This window comes from Heterocephalus glaber, unplaced genomic scaffold (assembly GCF_053883595.1).
Source record: "Heterocephalus glaber isolate CG9 unplaced genomic scaffold, H.glaber_assembly_v1.0 deba00000331, whole genome shotgun sequence".
Taxonomy (NCBI): Eukaryota; Metazoa; Chordata; class Mammalia; order Rodentia; family Bathyergidae; genus Heterocephalus; species Heterocephalus glaber.
In genome coordinates, this window is record NW_028258142.1 from 49,786,794 (window position 1) to 49,807,990 (window position 21,197).

Here is a 21,197-nt window from a genome sequence, read left to right on the forward strand (position 1 = left end):
GCCTCTTTTTCATAATCATAAACCTGTTCAAGTTTAGATATTAAAGGTAAACATGCCAATATAAAACATGCTGACCCTAGAAGAGGCATTTTGATCCTATTCAAGCAAACTACAGATAACAAAAGCTAGAAGTGACAAATGGAAAGAAAAATAACAAATTTTAGACCATGAAGCCCTGTCTTTCTAGACAATAAGAACATTTTTGTTTTATGTGTTTGAACTAACAGAACTAAATGAATGGACACTCTGAGACTACTAATGATCGGGTGTTGTCATAGTCTGCTTGTACTTTGGCACCCTTTCAACACAAACTTTGGCAATTTGTGGAGAAGTTGAGATCAAGGCACAGGAGGAGGATGGGGGGGCTGAGTCAGCCCTTTCTTATACTATAAGAAAGAAGTTCTGACTCAGAAATTCAAGGTCCTTTTCCACAAAGGCCTTGAATATAATAGGATCCACCTTTCTTGGAGGTCCATTTAGCAACCATATGTTATTCAAGAATGGCCTGTGGGATTCTCATTAACCCCTACCCTAACTGTGCATGATTTATCAACCTCTTCCTTCCAGCCATATCCAATACTCTTCTGGAGATGAGTTTTGGTAAGTGTGATGCTATCCATCACACTGCAGTGTCAGCTTCCTGTTGGCCCTGCTGGAAGTCAGCTGATGGTGGCAACTCTCTCATTATCACTGAATTCCCCCCTCCTCCCTTTCCCCACTCCACCAGGAAGTGTGAAGGGTGCATTAGATACACCAGGTTCAAAAGCAGTTGAGGGGCAAATCCTTAGAGAATGAGACTGAACAGGATGATCTGACACAAAGGAAGGGCTGTTTTCGAGGCACAGTGAACCACCATTCTATTTTTTCTTTAAACTAATGCTAATAGAGCCTTTGGTTTAATTACACTGATAGCAATGATTTAAATATTAAAGATGAGATGTCAACCTTTTCAGACTGTTTGGTTTCATAACCCCCTACTCAAATAAAACAGAAAAACAAATAGTCTAAAAATATTTTTATTCAACAAGAAAAGCCACATAACTTTTCATAGGAACATCCAATTCAATGAAATTTAAAGAGAAATTTCTGTCCTTCAAATCTTTAATTGAAAATAAATGAAATTAAAACAAAACTTATATTGTCTTCTTAACATCATCCTCTCAATGAACCCAATCCAAAAACTTCATCCTAGATTTCTCCTCTTCGTTACCTCTACACATTCTCATTGTTTCACACATCTTTCTTCCTGGTTTTCTCTTTATTCTCTTTTCCTCTGCCCTAATTCTCTTCCCTTGTCATTTGCACTTGGATAATTTGTATTGTTCTTCTTCTTCTTCCTTTTTTTCTTTTTTTTTTAGTGGGGAACCTGGCCCGTGAGGCTGCCCAGAGCTTGGTGCAGTGGCCCCATTTATTATGCTGCTGTGTCACTCATTGAGAGAGGCACATTCCCCAAAGCCCCACTCTTGGGCTTGGTATCTTGCCCCTGGGTTGCTGGCCAATCTTGGCTATCCCAAGTGAGCACTAAGGAGCCGGCTGCCTCCCTGCCTTTCCTGGAGTCCGAGGCAGCTGCTCAGCCACTGGCTGTTGGAACGATGGATTGGGCAACAGTGATGAAGGTGTTGACCTTGGTTTGGTGGTGCCGGGTCTTCAAGCCTGTAGCCACTGCCTCATCAATGTCTTTCTCCAGTATTGTGATATTAGGCAGAAGCTGGTTGTGCAGCCGGGGTTCCTCTACTGCTTGCTTCATCTCATAGCCAAACCAGAGATTAGGGATGATGGTCAGTGCAGCAGCTGTGGTGATCTGTGTGCCTCCAGAGGCTCCCACCACCATCTGGACCTTGCCATCCTTGCCCACAATGATCAATGAATACAGGGATGAGAGTGGCTGCTTCCCTGGCTCGAAGAAACCGGCCAGTGAAGGGGACACCCCGAACTGGTTGATGAAATTGGGAGAGGTGAAGGCTTTCATCTCATTGTTGAACAGGATGCTGCTGACTTGGGAAATGACCTTGGAGCCAAAGTAGAGGTTGATGGTGCTAGTGGCAGACACAGCACTGCCACCCTCCGAGACCACAGACAGGAGGGCAGTGCCCCCATCCTTAGCTGTGTAGTATTCGGGCTCATAGTAGGAGATGGGGTATGTGGTGTCCTCAGAGATTCGGGCTCAAAGCTGGGCTATGAAGAACTCAGAGCTCATGTATGTACTGTTCTTCTTAATTATCTTTCTTTTTCTCTGCTTATCTTTCTCTAATCCATCCTCAATGCCATCTCCAGAAAGATTTCAACACAAATATCTGCTCTACCAAAAAATGGAGACACATTTTTTGAAATTAGGGTATAAAATGCAGTGTGTTGCATATGACATTCATTTCTCTCTATTATGAAGCTTCTATAGATGTGCCTCACCTGATTCTTTATCCCACTTCCCCTCACTGAATTCCTCAGTGTTGCCAGGCCCTGTCAGCCTTCCTCCTGCTTTCGCACCTGACATTCTTTCCATCTGTCATGCCAGCTGCTGATTGTCACCCAAGCACCTATTCATCCTGTCACTCTAGCTCCAGGCTCCCCTGCCCCTTAAATATATCTTGCATTCTCCCAGGTAACCACCAGCAACCTGCCTGAAGTTCCTCCTGCATCAGGTGTGTAACTTTATTACAGCAACAATACATTGCATTGTGAGTTTTGGTTAGCAGGCCTATCTCCATTCTATAAATTCTTGAAGGCGGGGACCACTTTTCACCTTATAATTATTGTCTGAGTAGCTAATATAGGGCTTGGTGTATACAACAGTGTATCTTTTGCAGCATATAGGAATTTGTCACGTAATCCCCTCTCTAAAGATAAGGATGGATACATGCATTATGAGTTTTCTCAAATATGATTAAGATGAAATAATTCCTCATTGATAACCACATCAGGAACCCTAAATCTTAAACTATTCAGTCTTTGGGAGATGCCAACTACACAGGAGGCTTAGAGTGCCACATCATTTGCCAATAATGAAAAAGGGAGAGTAATAGAGAATCATTCCCAGTAGTGGCTAGACAAATATCAGCTGTAAAATCTTGTCTATTAGAATGTAGAAATCTTAAATTCAAATGTTTATACTTGTTCTGCAACTACCAAATTGTAATAGAAATGTACACTGTAATTTCTTAGGCATTAAATGAGTGATAAGCTACTCATTTATAGTTTTCCCTACAAGGAATAAGATGAGACATGTACAAATTTCTTTTTTTTTTTTTTGGTACTGAGGATCGAACTTGGGTCCTTGCACTTGCGCAACAAACAGCGAAACCACTGAGCTAAATCCCCAGCCCTAGATATGTACAAATTTCAAAAACAGATTTTTGACTCTAGCATGTGGATGTTGAAACTACTGATTAGATAACACAGAGTTAGGTGATTTCTGGGGATGCAGGAAGTAAGCATTACATTATATGAAAGCTGGATTTCTTTTATTTGAAACAGCTAACTTCACAAATATTTTAGTATAAAGTGACAATATCAATGTTATTTGATTCAAAAATTTCTCACTTGAAAAATTGCTTCTTTTGCCAATTTCTACTTAATGATCCTCTTGAGAAAATAAATGTTTGGATATATAGGAGAAATATCATTAAAACAACTTGTGATTTGATCTTTTTGGAACAGGATAGTGATTTGAAAATTGAATTATATACCAGTGTGCTAGTCAGCTTCCTCTTACTGTAACAAATGCCCAAAAAATTCCCCCACGGCATTCAGTCTGGCTGGTGGTACCTCTCTCTACCATACCCCCACACCCCAGGAAACAGGCTCAGGCCGGGGCACCAAAAAAGGAAGAGCAGTAAAACAAAGAGAAAATTATTAGACAAAACTTTTGTCTGAAGAATAAAAAAGGAGCAAGGTAACCGAAGCTTATCAAGGCTGTCACTCATCAAGTTAAATTTATTCAACAAAATCTACATCGGGTAGCACAAAGTAAAGCTGAAATGAAAGTGAAGATGACAAGCAGAAAGGGTTGCAGGAGCTCAATGAGCTGTTCAAACCTGTCCTTGCTGCTCAAAACATAAATAAAGGTAGGTGCACCTCCCAAAACTGCAGTATGAGCCTTCTTCAAGTAAGAGCTGTGTAGAGAGGAGATAAGTGTAAGATCTCTTGTGACCTGACTTCAGAGAGAAAATGTGAAAAATGAAGCATTAATATTGATGCAAGCGATGAATTTGAAAAAGATACCGCAGATAATTGGGATGAGAAAAAACTAGAAGAACTGGTGAACAAGAAGAACAGGGTGAGGCAGAAAAGAAAAATACCCCAAACTCAGCAAGCATTTCCTTGAAGCTATTGAAAATAACAAGCATGGTTGGGTTTGGGTGTGGCCTAGGGGTGGTAAGTGTGTATCATCACACACTTCTTTGTGGATTCGTGTTGAAAAAATATAAGAAAGTAGAGAAAGGAAATGAAATTTCATTAGGAGGTCTCTTCAAAAGAGAGTGTTTTGCTCTAGGTCCAAATGTTACCAAACTCACTCTAGAAACGTCCCATGTATGGAAGGAAGAAAAGATTGATATGGAAAGAAGGAAAGCTAACTTCAAAGCAAGGAAGGCACTAGTGATCAGTGATTAGGAGGTGTTTGAATTCTGTCCTGAACTGGTCAGTGATGACGAGGAGGAAGCAGATGCTTTGCGTTACACTCGGGCAGTAGGTGGTGATCAGGTTGATGAGCCTGTGAATGTAAACAATACAGTGTACATCCCGAGAGATGTGGATGAGACAGGCGCAGCTGTCTTGAGAGATTCAACACATATGTCTTAGGGAAAGATAAAAAATTCAGCGAAACTTCTGGAGGCAGGGACAAAAATGGTGAAAGAAGTGATTTGGAAGAGGTAAGAGAAGTGGAGGGGCAGGAAAATGGAGCCATTGGGGCTGTTCCTGTTGATGAAAATCTTTTTACAGGGAAAGATCTAGATGAAGTAGAGGAAGAAATAAACACACTTGATTTAGAAGAACGACAACAAACAAGTTAATGAAAACATTGAGTCAGCTCAGCCTGAGTTGAAGTTGACTCTAATAATTTTTTTTCACCTAGAATCAACTGGATAGTTATTTCCCATGCTGGTTCTGGAGGGCTTATTCTGCTCCAAAAATGGAATATTCCGCCTATGTCTTCTCTTCCGATTTTGGCTGCATCACACAGTTCACAGTAGTTCATGATACACTGAAAATACAAAGGTCATTGCAGACAATGACTGCTGAAAATGTGCACTCAAGTAGGAAGTGTAACTGCTCTTCCAGATTTTGGCTTTCATGTGTTATTATCAAGAACAACAGAAACTTTTATTTAAAATACTTTTCGTTTGATGCAGTTTTCAGTGAGTTATTTTTTTCTTTTTCCATTTATGTTTTAAAGACTACCTAGAATGCAAGAAAATGAAGATTCAGTATTATATATTTTTGGACAATTTGATTGACATTTGAAATGGAATACTAACCCCACAGGATCAGCTACAGTGTCCTGTGTTTTGTCTATTCTTTTGCCAATAAAATTGTACATAAAGACCATCATACATTAAAAAAAAATTTCTGAAGTAATCAGTTTAGGAAAAGAAAGGCTTTATTTTGGCTCACAGTTTTAGAGGGTTTAGTACCTGGTCTGTTGGTCCTACTGTTTTGATTTGTGGGGAGGCAGAACATCATTACCAGGACTGTGTAGTGGACCAAAACTGTTCACTAAAAAACTAAATAAATAAAATTAAAAAGAAAGAAAAAAAGGCCAGGGAATTAGTTCAGTGGCAATAGATCTGCCTTGCAAGCGTAAGGTCCTAAGTTCGATCCCCAGCACCACAAAAAGAAAGAAAGGGAGAGAGAGAGAGAAAGAAAGAACAAAAACTCTTCACCATATGGCAGCCAGGAAGCACACAGACAGGTGTGCACAGGGTTCCCAGATCTCTTTCAGGGCATTCCCCTAATAATCTAACTTCTTTCCACTAGGCCCACCTAAAACTTGCACCAACTCCCAAGTTGGACCATCAGCTGGGAAACAAATGTTCAACACCCAAGACTTTTTAGAACATTAAAAACTCAAACTTAACAGAGATGAAGAGGATGGGCTGAGGTCCCGACATCTCCAAGGACAGCCCTGCATGACCTGATTTCCTTCTACTGTGTCCCACTCCAAGGGCTCCATCCCTTCCCAGTGGTGCCATAGGCTGGAGATTAGGCTCTGAACACTTGGCCATTTGTAGGACATTCCGGACCCTAATGGTGGCACCACTCAGTGTGAAAACTAACCCTAAATTCACTTTTGAAAAGCTTAAAGATATCACCCATCTTTAATATATACAGATGCATAAATTATTCCTAAAAGTAATACATCCAAGTACAACTACAGCTCAGATTAAATTAACATGATGGGTGCTGAGAAGTAGTATGACTAAAATAAAACTGGATATTACATTTTTTAAAGAAAAATTTCAGAGTTCAAGAGAGATGCTAGGTTAGGTGTAGTGGTATATAAAATGTTTCTCTCAAATTAGTCTCCTTTGTTTTATGCTTTTAGGGACTTCCTATCCTCGTCCACTTGTGCTCTGCTTCTCCACCCAGTGTTTTAAATTGGTAATTTAAAATAAATAGATGGTTCCCTTGCAATGGTCCTTTGAAGTGATATACAGTCCACTGGGGGCACCATAAAGACATCAGAAAGGCTTGTTTCCTGGATGTGGGACAAAAACTACAGATCATTTGCAATCTTCTCAGAAGTAGCACGGAGATAAAGCTCTCCCCACCCTTGGCTTCTTCGCTCTTACCCTGCTCCAAACCTGCGGGAGTAGGAGGAAGAAGTAGTAGAGAACAGAGAGGAGCCAGGCAGCCACCCGGCCCTTTCCCTCTGACACGTGCCTGTCTTGATAGGACCAAGAAGAGGGAGGAAGCTTGGGATTTTTGATCAAACATTGACAGTTACAGAAATGGATCTCCTGGCTCCACTGGAGAGGCGAGTGTCACTGGGGACCTCTATGAAATGACAATGATAGGAAGAACAATGTGCTGTGGTTGAGATTTTATTCAGAAAAGGAAAAATAATTAAGTCCTAAAGGTTTTCAGTGAGAGTTCAAGAAAAAATAAATTTGTGCTACTATGGCATCTTGTGCTTGCTCTGGCAGCACGTATATTATTGTACCTTATGAGTCCTCTGTGTGTGTGTGTGTGTGTGTGTGTGCGCGTGCATGTTTGTGTAGCCTTCTAGTTGGCAATTGAGGTTACAGAGGTTTACCTAGGGCTGCCAAAAAAGAAGGAAGGTCTGTTTTATTTTATTTTTTACCCTAGTTTATTTAAATTCACTGTGCATGGGGAAAACTAGACTTAATTTATACAAGATTCTAATTCTAAGTACTGGTTTTAAATATAGATAAACAATTTGCTATTATACGTAGGATGTATTAATGTGGTACATTTTATTCTTTTAAACCTTCATTGAGGTAAATTTTAAGATAGATGCATTTCCTAAACCTGTGATTCAGTTTATCTTTACAATAAATTTTTTAAATAAAACACTTCGCCTGTGTCTAAGATGTTTTTATACTTCTGGAATATAAGGGCTTGGGGCAATTTTCATTAAAATTGTATTAAATTTATCCATAATTTATAGTTCAGTTATGAAGCTCAATGAGATAATGAAGCACATTACTATCTTGGGCAACCTAAAAAATTAGATATTTTATATATTGTTATCATTTCTTAAGTACTAACAATTACTCTATTCTTAGGACACAACATACTTTGATTTTTAACTTTAATACCTTTTAACATTGGAAATACCAAGAAAAAGTTATAATTTTAGATTGGATTATTTCTCCTTTGAATTTAAAAAGCCATTTGATTATAGCTTTTATTTTTGGATAAATACGGAAATGGAAATCTGACCATATCACCAAAAACTTGCATTTTTAACATATTGCATGGCTTTTTAAAGTTGAATATTTTGAAACAGTTTTAAATTGTCCATTGTAAAATAATTCTTCAGTATATAATACAGCAACATATATAAAGATACAGCGGATATATTATATGAAGAAAAATTTAAATGTTAGCCTTACTGGCCTCCTTCTTCACTTGGCCAGTTTTGTATGCTAAAACATGTACTCATACATGGCTTATTTTATACAATGGAATCATTCCTAGCATGTATTCTATGATACGACCTTTATTCTATTTAATGTCTGTCAATCATTTATAACAACTAACTTTTTGTAACTTTTTTTTAACCTTTCAGATTTTATATGTTATAGATATTATATCCATCAAAAGTGTCTCCTTTCATAACGGTAGCATTGTACCATACCTTGTATTACACAAATTAACTTTTCTTAACCGTAATACCATATATATATATTCTCTTCTCAAAGTATTGAGGATATATTACAATTATTACATAAGTGCATCAATATTGTACAATCTTTTATTAATAAATATTTTAATTGTTTCTAATTATTTGCTCCTCTAAATTACCCTGCAAAAGATATCTCTGTAGGTGCATTTTTTCCATGGTTTTGAGCTTATTTCATTGATACATATTTATAGGTGGAATAAGTGGCATTTTCAAAAAAAATTTAAATCATATTGACAAAAGCTGTACAAAGTATCATGAAACCTATTTATGTCATGCCCTCAGCTCCATGAATGTGCCTATTTTTCAACATTTTAGTCACACTGATTTTGGCAACAAAAGATCCAAATGATTTTACCAATGTTTAATATACATTGATATAATTACTAGGAGGGCAATGTTTCTTATCAATAAGCATAAATTTGATATGAATCCTACCATTGACATTGATTTCTATGTAACTTGGAATTCATATTTAAAGTATTTGACAGAAAATTTTGGACTTTTAAATATTTAGTATAATCTGGTTTATTTTTAAACACAAGTTCAAATTTTTTAAAATTTCACTAATTTTTTTGTCATGGAAAATTATGTGCTTCTTGGAAATTATTGTGATTGTCCTAATGGTAAAACAGATAGTTAAGTGTGTTCTGTTAGGAAGCTAATTACAATGTATATTTGTAATATCACCCTCCACCTTCCCTGGGATTTGTGTCTTCAGTGGGATGATAGTATGAATTTGGCAGTAAGTAGCATACTACTGTACCTAGACTACTCTGATACAATTCTCAGTTAACTGGCTAGGACTGCTCAGTACTTTCTGTGGTTATTCTCAGAAGTTTGCAGTGTCTGAATGTGCCTAGGATATAAAGAAGAAATGGTTCATGGAATGTTATCCACTGGCACATGAGACTTAGAGCCCACTGCTATTCAGTGCCTTACTACCCAGGGTCAGTAGACAGACAGATGGTGGAGCATTTTCAGTCAGTCACTGTTTCATGAAATAAAGCTACAGCTTGGAATTTGCTAAAATTTGAGTAGGAAACAACTCAGCAAATTTAGGAATTAGATTTATGGTTAGTTTTAAAAATATTTCTGCATGCTTTAGTCTCTTTCTGTATCTTTTGTGGGTACTATATATCTTCCCCCCCCCCATGAAGTTTATTGGTACATTTTTGGTATACAATACAGTTATATTCATCATTGGGATCTTGTACCATTACATGAGTCTCTTGGTTCTTAATTTTTTTCCCCTTCCCTTGCCCTCCCTTCACCCCCTCCACCCTTCCCTATTTGCAAAGACCTTGTTTCCAATTTTTTTCCTCTTCTCATATTTTTTCCTTTCTCTTTTTTCCCTTCCCCTACCCTTCCCAATCCCCCTGCTCTTTTAGACCTTTTCTTCCTGTTACACAATATCAGTTATACATTTTTAAAATTACAATATCAAGATCTAGGAGACATTACCACAGATTTTACAGAATTTAAAAGGATATAGAAAGCATATTACAAAAATCTTTTTTGAAATAAATTTGACAACTTCTAAGAAGTACCTTGGAAGACAAATTAATGAAAGTAACTCTGGAGGAAATATAAAATTTGAATAACACCTAATAAAGAAAGTATATTACTAGCTTGAAAACTTACCTATATGACAACAGCAGGCTCATAAACATTTTAACTGATAAATTATATCAAACATTTAAAGCAGAAAAAAGAAGGAACACTTCTCCCCTCATTTTAGGAACTCAACATTGTGCTAATCCTAAAATTGGATAAAGATAATAGAAGAAAAAAGTATGAACATAGATAGAAATTTGTTTAACAAAACAAACTATTGGAAGTCAGATCTGGCAGAATGTAGAAAGTGGTTTTGTTATAGGGATGGCAGTGTTGGTTCAGCATTGGAAGATCCACCCCTAAAAGTCATCATTTAAACAGAGGAAAGGAAAAAGCCATATGATCCTGTCACTAGTTGGAGAAAAAGTATTGGACTAAATTCTACAGCTGTTCATGGTAAAAGCTATCAGGAGACTAGAAGTAGAACAGAAACTTCTCAACAGATTAAAGATATGTACTCCATACTTCCAGCGAGAATGCCTTATATAAATGGAGAAGATACAATGCTTTCTCCTTAAGGTGGAGAACAAGGGCAGATATGCTTAGTCTTTATCTGTCCATTAAACTTTAAAACCTAGTCCCCACCAAAATAGTCTGGCAATAAAATGATACAACTAGGATAGGATTGGCATGGCAGAAGCAAAATCTTTATATGTAGATGAAATGATCATCTCCAGAGAAAATACTAAGAAATCTCTAGGAGCCCCTAGAACTTGTACTTGAATTTAGCAGGATTAGAAAACACAAGGTATATATAAAAATTCAGTTCTGTGTATACTTGCTATAAATGAAGAATTGGATATTGAACGTTAAAAGTTATGTAGGAGTACAAAGGACATAGAAAAGTTTTTTTTTTTAAAAAAAACAGTGTTGGAAGACATTTAGTACCTAATTTTAAGACTTCTTCTAAAGCTACAGTAATCAAGGCAGTGTTGGTATAAGGAAAGACATATAGATCATTGGAATAAAACAGAGAATCTGGAAATAGAATCACAAATATATGGTCCACTGAGATTTGAAAGATTATTTAACATTAGCATTTTATAGAATATAAACTCAATTCAAGAGCTGAGGAAGAGATAGTGTTTTCAGCAAATGGCACTAGAACACCTGGTATTGGTATATAAAAAATTAACCTCAACCCTTTTTTTCCATACATGAAAATAACTTGAAGGGATCTATGAACCTAAATAAGAAAGCCTAAAAGTATAAAACTTTAAGAAGAAATTATAAGGGAAAATATTTATGAATTCAGGGTAGGCAAGAACTACCTAGGATACAAAAATCATGATGTATCAAAGAAAAAAAAATAATAAATGAGATTCCATCAAAATTTAGAACTTTAAATGACATCATTAAAATAAAAACTAGTCCTTAAACAGACCATATTTACAATGCATAAAACCTATGACCAGAATATATAAAGAATTCTTAGAGCTCATTAATAGACAATCCAATTAAAATGTAGACATAAGAAGATGATAAATAGCCAGTATAGCACAAGGAATGGTGTGCAACTCTAGGATCAGAAAAATATTAATCAGTACAATAATAAGATTGAATTATATACTCATTAGGGAGATGAAGTTAAAAGTTTTAAAAGCCTTGTCATGACTTTTTCTTTATGTTGGATTCTCTCCCTTTGCGTTTAATTTGTCACGCTCAATGGATTCATTCTGCTGGGTTTCCTGGGGTTGTGATTCTCATTGTCTTTTCCTAGGGTATCGTCTAAAAGTTTTTGGAGTGCCAGTTTGGTATTCATGAAGTTTCTGAGGTGCTCTTTGTCATGAAAGTATCTTATTTCTCCATCAATTTTGAAAGATAGTTTTGCAAGGTACATCAATCTGGGTTGGAGGCTGTTTTCCTTTAGGGCTTAAAATACATCACTCCAAGCTCTTCTTGAGGGTTTGCATTGAGAAGTCTGCTGTGATTCTGATGGGCTTTCCTTTGTATGTGATTTGTTTCTTGTCTCTCACTGCTTATAGAATTTTGTTCTTCTGTTGGATTTCTGGAATCCTAACTATTATATGCCTATGTGTAGATTTTTTTGATTAAGGCTAGCTGGAGTCCTATATGCCTCACTTATCTGTATGTCAAGTTCTTTTCCCCTCCTTGGGAAGTTTTCTGCCATCACTTCTGTGAATAGATTTTTTTATGTCATCTGCACTCTCTTCTATTTCTTTATTGACTCCAATCAGTCTTACGTTATTCTTCTTCACATCGCCTAGCAGCTGCTGGATTGATTTCTCGTGTCTTTACAATTTTAAAGCAATTTTTCTTTTCCCCCTCACTAATTGGAATCTTATCTTCTATATGTGAAATTCTATCCTCACATTGGTTCATTCTGCTGTGCAGACTTTCGATGGAGTTTTTAATCTCTTGGAAATCTGTTTGTATCTGTTCTATGGATTCCATTTGTTTCCTATGTTGGGATTCCATCATGTTCCTCAGATCTTCTATTTTTTTATCTGTGTCCTCTCTGGATTTATTAATCATGTCTTGCACTATGAGCAAAATGTTTGCTGTTATTTGAGTAATTATTTCTGATTTCATTTTTCCCAGATCCTCTTTTGTTGCCAGTTCAGAGAGTCCAGATGGTTGAGTATCAGATTGTTCCATCTCATTTCCCTTTGGGGTTGCTGTAGGTGATCTGGAACTCTGTTTTTGAGGCTTGCTTATGTGTTTTCTCATTTCCATTGGGGGGGGGGCTTCTTGTGCCCACGCTGCTCACCTTCCCTAGGGAGCTTCCTTCTGGGTGCTGGGACCAGCTCACCTTCTCTGCCCTAGGAGCCCGGGATGGAGGCGGGGAGCTTCCTTCTGGGTTCTGGGACTGGCTGAGCTTCTCTGCCCTCTGGGCTGGGAGTGGCAGGACTCAGTACCGTGGTCTGGTGGTCTGGTGTCCTCTGAGTCTTTGTAATGTGGAACCAGGTGGCTGTACAGAGGAGCGGGGTGGGGGGTGGGGGTGTCCAGTGTATTGTTGCCAGGGCGCGGGCTGATTCGGCATGTTCCGCGTGACTCGCGACCTCAGTAGGGTGTGCGCAGACCTCATTTTTTGTAACATTGCATGTCAATCCTGCAAAATACCACATTATAGCAATATAATAGATGTCTCCTATTTTTAAATATTAATGTTTTTAATACTTAAATGAACTTTCGAATGTGTATGTTTTAAAAACTGTCAGTTTTATAGCTGTTGGATGTTTCCTAGAAGTGGACTTACTGGTGTGTTAATTGCAATAAAAATGCTGGTGTTGGCTGGGGATGTAGCTCAGTGGTGCTGGGCCCTCCCTGGCAAGTGCAAGGTCCTGAGTTTGAGCCCCCTACCCCATACCAAAAAAATGTTGGTGTGTATATACCAAATCCCTTTTCAAAAGTAGAAAGGTTATAGAATAAAGTTATAAATATTCATTATTCAAACTGTTTTCAATCTATTTGTGGAGTATCTTTCTAGTTTCTGTTGGTCTTCTTTCTCTCTCTCCCTTCATCTTTCCATGCCTCTGTCCTTTCTTTCTTTCCTCCCAATCTTCCTTTAAAACAAACATACCGCATAGCCAGAGCATATGCTTTTTCAGGCTTCTTCTTTTTTTTTTTTTTTTTTTTCATCTAATGTATGTTGGATAAATCTAAAAGCCAAGTGAAGATGATTTTTATTGCTGCTGAATATTTTTATCAAATTCATTGTTGACTACATAATGCAGCACTGTAAATGATCATTAAGCAAATGTTGTTTTGCAATACTATAAACAAGTCATCTGTGTATATTTTGTACATTTACCATAAAAATGTCTGTCCTTCAGTTAAATTTTCAAAAGTGCCATTTATAAGTCAAAGCATCTGTGCTTTAAACTTGTCCTGCATATCTCCAAATCACCTTCCAAAATGTTGGATTGGACACACTCAAGTGTTATCACATTTTTATTGCCACTTTCTACGTTTTATTTTCAATTTTTTATTTGACAAACTGATTTTTGAATTAAAAACTCATCCAATTTAAATGACTATTTTTAAACTGACTTCTTACTGATATGTAGTACATTCTCATTACTCATCTCATTGCAGTAATCTCTGTCTAATGCAATAATCGAATATTTTCTTCTGCTTGCAGTATACGTTTCAATTGTCTGTGTTGTTACATATCTAAATTATTTTTCTTAATGATCCTCTGGCTTGTTTCTAATCTTTTCAAAATATTTATCCAAAGATTTCTCTAGTACCTTTGAAAACCATCACACATGTGATTGAATCAGATGCCCCCTTATGGAAGCTCTGATACATACTAATATGCTTACTCTTTCTTCTTAAAGTGGAACAAGATCATATAACAAGTGTAAGAGCAAAATAAGTAGCAACTTCCAACACATTTGGAGATAATAAGTGTGACACCAAATCTCAACTTCGGCAAACATCTAACAAAGAAGCCAGCAACCTGGGCATGGTGGCTCATGCCTGCAATCTCAGAATTTGGGAGGCTGAGGCAGGAGGATTGCCACAAGTTCACTGTCAGCCTGGGTTACATAGAGAGTTCAATGACAGCCTGAAATACAAAGTGTTACCCTGCCTCGAAGGAGAAGGAGGAGGACGAGGAGGAGGAGGAGGAGGAGGAGGAGGAGGAGGAGGAGGAGGAGGAGGGAGCAGCTAGTAACAGTGTGTAACTACTCTTGAAGTGGCAACTATGACCAATGAAGGGAAAGAACAAGTACATACCTGAATGTGCAACAAAGTCCAAGTGGGGTGTCAAAATAGCATGTGGTGCAAAAGGAGAGGGGTTTAAGTACAAAGATGTGTCCAGGCCTATGACTAGATGTGGCTCATGCTGGAGAATGACAGAGAATCTAATTATAAAATGCGAGACAGGTGAGTTTCATGTGAAGTTTATCAGGTGCCTGGATTGAGATGATCTAGAGGTAGCCACTTTAGCTGGTCACTGAGTGGCAGGAAATTTATTTCTGTTTTCTATTTTTAGATGTCAGCATCTCCCCAATAATTTTTACCCAGTACTTTACAGATCCAAATTTTCAATAGGATTATCTTTGGCATTCAGCAAAATCAGTGAAGCATTTAGTAACTGTCACAGGGAAAGCAACTGGTCAGTTGGTGAAGTAAACATGACAGCATATGTCTGCTACTTGGTATTTCTTAAGAAGGTGGCACAAAACTGCACATCATAGGAATTACGGCAGTGCCTCGGTTCACGAACTTAATTTGTTCCATGATTTTGGAAAAAATAGCCACATTTGTGTTTGTGTGGGAAATATGGCCACACTCCTGTTTGTCACCCAATGTAGAGTTTACAAACAAAAACAAAACTTTGCCAAACACTTGTTCACAAACCAAATTGTCACAAACAAGTGTTCATGAGCCAAGGTACCACTGTACACTGTCAGATTTTGCTAATTTGCCTTTATCTGTTAGCAGAATCTTGTAGACTAACAATTCAGCCTTCCAGTAGTTAGAGATGAATTAGAATCCTCTTGTCTCAGATCCATTGAGTTATATTAAGCACACTTGGAAATTTCAGTGAAATAGAATTTCCCTAATTGTCAGTACAGAAACATCTTTATTACACCTAGCACTGACTATTAACAAAAAGAAAAAAAATACCTGGCAACTACAATCAAACAGGACAAAGCATTTACAGGACAGATTAGCACACAGTGAATAATGTCTTATGAGGAACTGACTTTACATGTTTTAAAATGTAAATTCTATAAACAAACTTTTTTGAATAACTGAAACATGGTACTGTTTTCTCGCTAAGGGAAATTGAACAATAACCCAAGGTATAAATAAAAAGCAAAGTAGGAAGTAGGGCGATCTTCCTCAAAGGGGAAAGAGATCAACAGATGGAGAGAGGCGGGAGGGAGAGGAGAGAAAAGGGAGGAAAAAAGGAATTAAAATGAGCTATATACAGGTAATAACTCCACACAAGAAATGTAAACATTATGCGGTGCAAACTTGTACCAATAAAAGAATAAATAAACTTTGGAAATTAGAGAAAAGAACTGCTTAGAAAGTAACAGCTGTGTTCTCCAGACTATGTTAGGAGTCATGGGGGCTTTAAAAACAGATTCCAAGTGAGAAGTTTGTTTTCAAGCAAAGTGAAAATTAGTAAGAGAGAGGAGATGATCATGTGGTGAGAGGTATCATTGTATCATGCTTAAGATGGTAGGTTGTGGAATACAAATGCCTGGGTTTGAATCTTGGTTCTCTCACTTTTTTCTGCACCTTAGTGTTTTCATCGGCAAAACTGGAATAATAATAATATCTACACTATAATTTTATGGTACTTTGTGATAGGCTTAGCATGTGCCTGGCACATACATGCTAAGCTAGCAAATAAATAAATGTGAAATAGAAAATAATAAATATAAGTGATGCATTATTAATAGTGTGTGCTATTAGCAGTAACAATAGTAATAACAACCTCTGGATATTGAGGGCTGATTTTTTATTTCATACCCCACCAAACATTGTACAAGAATTATTTAAATTCTTGTAAGACTTCAGTGAGAGAGACAGCATTATCTTCACTTTACAGGTAAGAAAATAAGACTTAGAGTGTTAAAGTAATTTAACTGGTAGGAATAGGATTTGAACCTTTTTTTTTTTATTTTAGGAAGAATGCTGCAAGGGAGCATAGTCAAGGGAATTTTTTCTCCCTCCTCTATTTCTCTCCTTCCCTTCTTTTCTTCCTTCCTTCCTTCATTCCTTTTCCTTTCTCCCTTTCTTCCCCTCTTCCCTCTCTTCCTTCCTTAAATAATTGTTTGTAGAGTGCTAACTGAATTCCACAGGCACAAGGACAGGTAAATTGCACAAGGTGGAGACTACTGGAGTTTCCTCAAAAGTGATCTGAGCAAATGATTAATGCCACATAAAAAAGAGAAACTATGTAGTATGGTCACAGATCCAGGCTATGATTCAGGTGTCCCAAATGGGAACCTTTACTTTTTTTTCAATACAAACATTTTTGTGTCACTTGGTGGGAGAAAACATAATTTTAATCAATTTATATACACTCAGATTTTTTAATATTCAATAAAGAAAAGTAATGAATTGAGGATTCTTCTTGAATCCTGTGTCTTCTTAGGGGCATTTTTCTTTCATGTTCCTTACATATCCTGTCATTCAGCGAGAAGTGGAATCTTCTAGTAACCAATATTAGCATCTTTCCTGTTAGCTTATTAACAGAGCCTTCCCATCTGGGACATTCTCCAATTGCACTGATTTCTTTGGTCCACCAAGGCATTTCTTTAGAACTCTCACAGGGCAGTTTTAGGCCTACCAGTTCCAGGTGTCATATCTTTGACGCTATTGGCCAGTGAGCATGGAGTGGGGTAAAGGTTGGTTACTCCCTGTGTTCTACCTGAGCTTGTGAGGATGCTCCTGACACTGCCTGGGGTTGCTCCCCATGGAAGCAACAAATCTTACACACATCTGTGGATCAGTCTACCCTTCAGAGGAAGATACACTCTAGAACTCATGCCAGACAGGCATGGGTGAATGTAAGACCGTGGGCCTTACCAAACGCTCCGAGGAGCTGACTACAGCGAAGATCACCTGGGAGGGAACACACCGGACAAGTTGTAAAACACACCTTTATTAGTCTGGCCAGATGGCACTCTCCAAGCTCCAAGCTTAGAGAGGCAACTGGCTCAGAGTCCGAGGCTGTTTTTATAGGGGGTCGCAGGGGAAGTTGGCAAGCAGAAATACAAAAGCGGAGGAGAGAGATAAAACAGATCTTTTACAGATTGTCCTTAAGATAACATATTCAGATATGGAGTTGGGCAAGCATGACGGAACACTACGCACACAACAGACCTTCCTGGCACAACAACAAGCACATCCCTGGAACTCGATGTCTACCTGGTGATCCGTAACAGAAGCAGACAAGTTGGGGCCCTATTACAAAATGGAGTACAAAATGGAGTAACTGTTGTTCAGTCTCACAGTCAAGGTCCTTCCATGACTCTAACTCTGACTTTCCTCCTGTGTTTCCAACCCACAAAAGTCTTTACAAGTTTTAGGTGCCTGAAGTTATAATTTATTCATTGATTACTTTTTCATCTTTTCCTATAATCACATCAAGAGCTCTTGTTTTGATGCTCTCAATGTGTATAAGATCTTGCAACTCAAAAAAAAATGTATAAAGACTTTTTTTGTATACAGAAGCTAAACCTTTCTTTCTGTCTTCATTTCTGTGATAATGATAATTACCTGAGAAAGGACAATGTGCCTTCAATTTTTTTTCTGTGTTCCTCTCCATTTCTCCTTTAAACATCTCACTCTCTCTCTCTCTCTCTCTCTCTCTCTCTCTCTCTCACTCTCTCTCTCTTTCTGTCTCACACACGCAGGAGTGTGTATATCTGTATATATACATTTATATGTACATAAAATACATACCTATATATTCTAAATGGCCAAGACAGAATCTCACATACTATACTAATTCAAAATTTGCATTTCAGCACAGTAATCATAGAAAGATCTTAGGTAACTGTGCTCAGTAAAATCTTTCACTATGAAGAGATGACAAATATCAAGCATTTATAAACTTCAAGAACTTTGTATTCATTTTCAGGATTGGCAAATCTTGGGAATATAGGTAATAGTGAATTCCTTACAAGTTTGAACTTCCATTTCTCATGTTTTTGTTCTAATTCTATAAAACACATCCTGCAGACCTTTCTTGCTTAGTCACTAATGGGAAAAGGTTAACCAAAGAATGAGACACAGTGTTCCAGCCTCTAGAACTGAAAAATGTAGAGGAACCAAAGATTTTTTCAGAAGAACATTTTGGTTGCCTTTTTGTTTTTGTTGTTTCTTTCTGTCATACTGCTTTCAAGGTCTCTGGAATTAAACACCAGAAAATTAAATATTTTCACCCGGCTTACAATCCTATCATCTGAAGATGCTCTCAGAAATCCTATTTCTTCCCTGTGTATACAAATATACTAAGAAAGATAGACATGAAGTAAATAAAAGAGGAAAATTGAACCACTGCCAATTTGTCCAGGATCTGTAGAAATGCACCTTTTTGTGGCTTCATTTAATGACTGATTTTCTAGGTTAATTTAACTGTAAACAGTAAACTGCAAAAGAGATTAGTACAGAATCACATTTGAATTTAAATGGTAGAATTACATTTAAGTCTATCATCCCTATCATTGCTTTATCCCAAATCCTGCTGTGCTGAGTCAGCCTAATTTCTCCATTTATTCCAGAATCCTGCTGAGCTCAGTCTAAAGATTATGATATCAATGCTTTGTTAAAGGTTTAGGACAACCAGCAATAACCTCACTGCAGTTGAAATGTACATGAGGTTAAGTCTTTAGTCACTCTTTCTTATAATTTATGGTCATCTAATAGTGGTAGAACAGTCATCTCACTATAATTTTATATTTCAAAGCTATTAATGTTACTCACACCTATAATAAAAAAGACAAGAATTTTTACTTATTTGAGGTTATATTTAAGTGTCTTGGGAAGGGAAATTGATTGTTTCTGTGCTCATCAGAAACAGAATATCTATCATTTCTCAAATATCTTCTACATCATGGAGTTGAAATGCTGCCAGAAAACATAGGAACAGTTGTTGAGTATAACATTAATTTTAGAGCAACTTTGTACAGGATCGGTGATTTAGACATGACTGAGAATTATCACTGAGCTGTTCTATAAACATAATAGTAGAGAATAACTTTAAATAATTTCTAAAAATGCAATCATCCATGGAAGAAAATGCAAAATAGAAGTTCTGTAGACATTGCAGAATTTGCTGGGGTATGCTAGCAATCCATAGAACAAAAAAATGTGTCCTATTACTTGCCTATCTGGTTTTGTTTTAGCAATTTCTATTTTTTACTTATTTTAACCCTAAAATTTGAGAGGAAATTTTTTATAATGTGTTACATTCATAGTATACACTTGCAAATGTGCTTTTGGAAGAGTATAATTTTGGAATTTCTATTAGGAAAGAAACTGCAAGTAATTTTATTTTTATTCACTAAGTAGCTCATTTTACATATTTGTAGGCTTTTTATTGGTTCCTCTGATTGTGGGCAAGTGATATCCTATCATTCTAATACAAGTAGAACAATTTGGTAATGGGAAAATCAGTGGAAAATTTGCAGGTAAATAAGTTAACTGTTACTTTTTTTCTCAAGTTTTACTTCCCTGCCTTTACCCAGAGATATGGAAAGAGAGAAAGAGAGAAGATGATTTTATAGAACTTTAGAAATCAATATTTTTTTTTGGAAAATAATGAAGGATGTCCTAAGCAGATCTGCTTCTTTTAACCCAAAACCTCTTATTGCTATTCCTATACATTCCAGGAAATTATGCACATTGACAACTAGGAGGTACAGGGAAGTAATTAGCTTATACTTATTGTCTTTCCAATTAATTCTGTGAGATTGGATTCTTTAGACTTTGGCTATTACAGTCATATATTTTGAATTAAAAGTAAAGGTAATTATTTTTGTTAAAAAGATTTATATAAATGGCAGTGAATGCCTATGTAAATAAAGTGGGACTTGCAAGGAGAAGCTCCATACAAGAGCTGAACCTTGACTTGGTCATTTGTAGGGTTTATACAGAGAGAGAAGAAAAAAAGGACTGCAGAGTTACCTATGGTTTGGCACCTCAGTAGAAATTTCTATTTCCTCATATGTGCTCATTTAGGCCTCAGACCTACTTGTAGAGGGTCAACTGTCTTGTTTTATTTACATTTCTCTCTCTGTCTCTCTCCTTCTTTCTTTCTTTCACTATGGGAATTGAATCAAGAGCCTTTTCACCAAGGTACATTAGCCCTTTTTTGTTTTGAGATAGGGTTCCCTAAGTTGCAAAATTTATGATCATTCTGCCTTAGCCTCCCAAAGTGCTAGGTTTACAGGCATGCCCCACCACACGTAGCTTTATTCACCTTTACTGAAAATGCATATATTTTACTGCTAGTTTGTAAGGAAAGATGCCAACGGGGAAGGGAGCATTCCTTACTCAACGTTAAAAATGGATGAATGAATAAACACATGATTGGCAGTTTGCTAAAGAGAGGAAAGCCTTGCTTTGACAAACACTTATGATGACTTCTATGAACCAATGCTAGCCTAAGTAGGTGTTGCAGGTTCAATTTGCCAGTACATAGACTGAGATGGATGAGCAAGGACTTTATTAAGGATAGTTCTTCGGATCAACACGGAAGAGAGATGAAGTAGGA

General features: G+C 37.1%; 2 pseudogenes; one reads left to right on the forward strand and one right to left on the reverse strand.

The window, feature by feature from the left end:
• Positions 1–1,411: 1,411 nt before the first annotated feature.
• LOC101704114 (glutathione hydrolase light chain 1-like) lies at positions 1,412–2,197 on the reverse strand (annotated as a pseudogene).
• A 1,218-nt stretch (positions 2,198–3,415) lies between these two features.
• Positions 3,416–5,023, forward strand: LOC101704470 (zinc finger CCCH domain-containing protein 15 pseudogene; annotated as a pseudogene).
• The last annotated feature ends 16,174 nt before the right edge of the window (positions 5,024–21,197 follow it).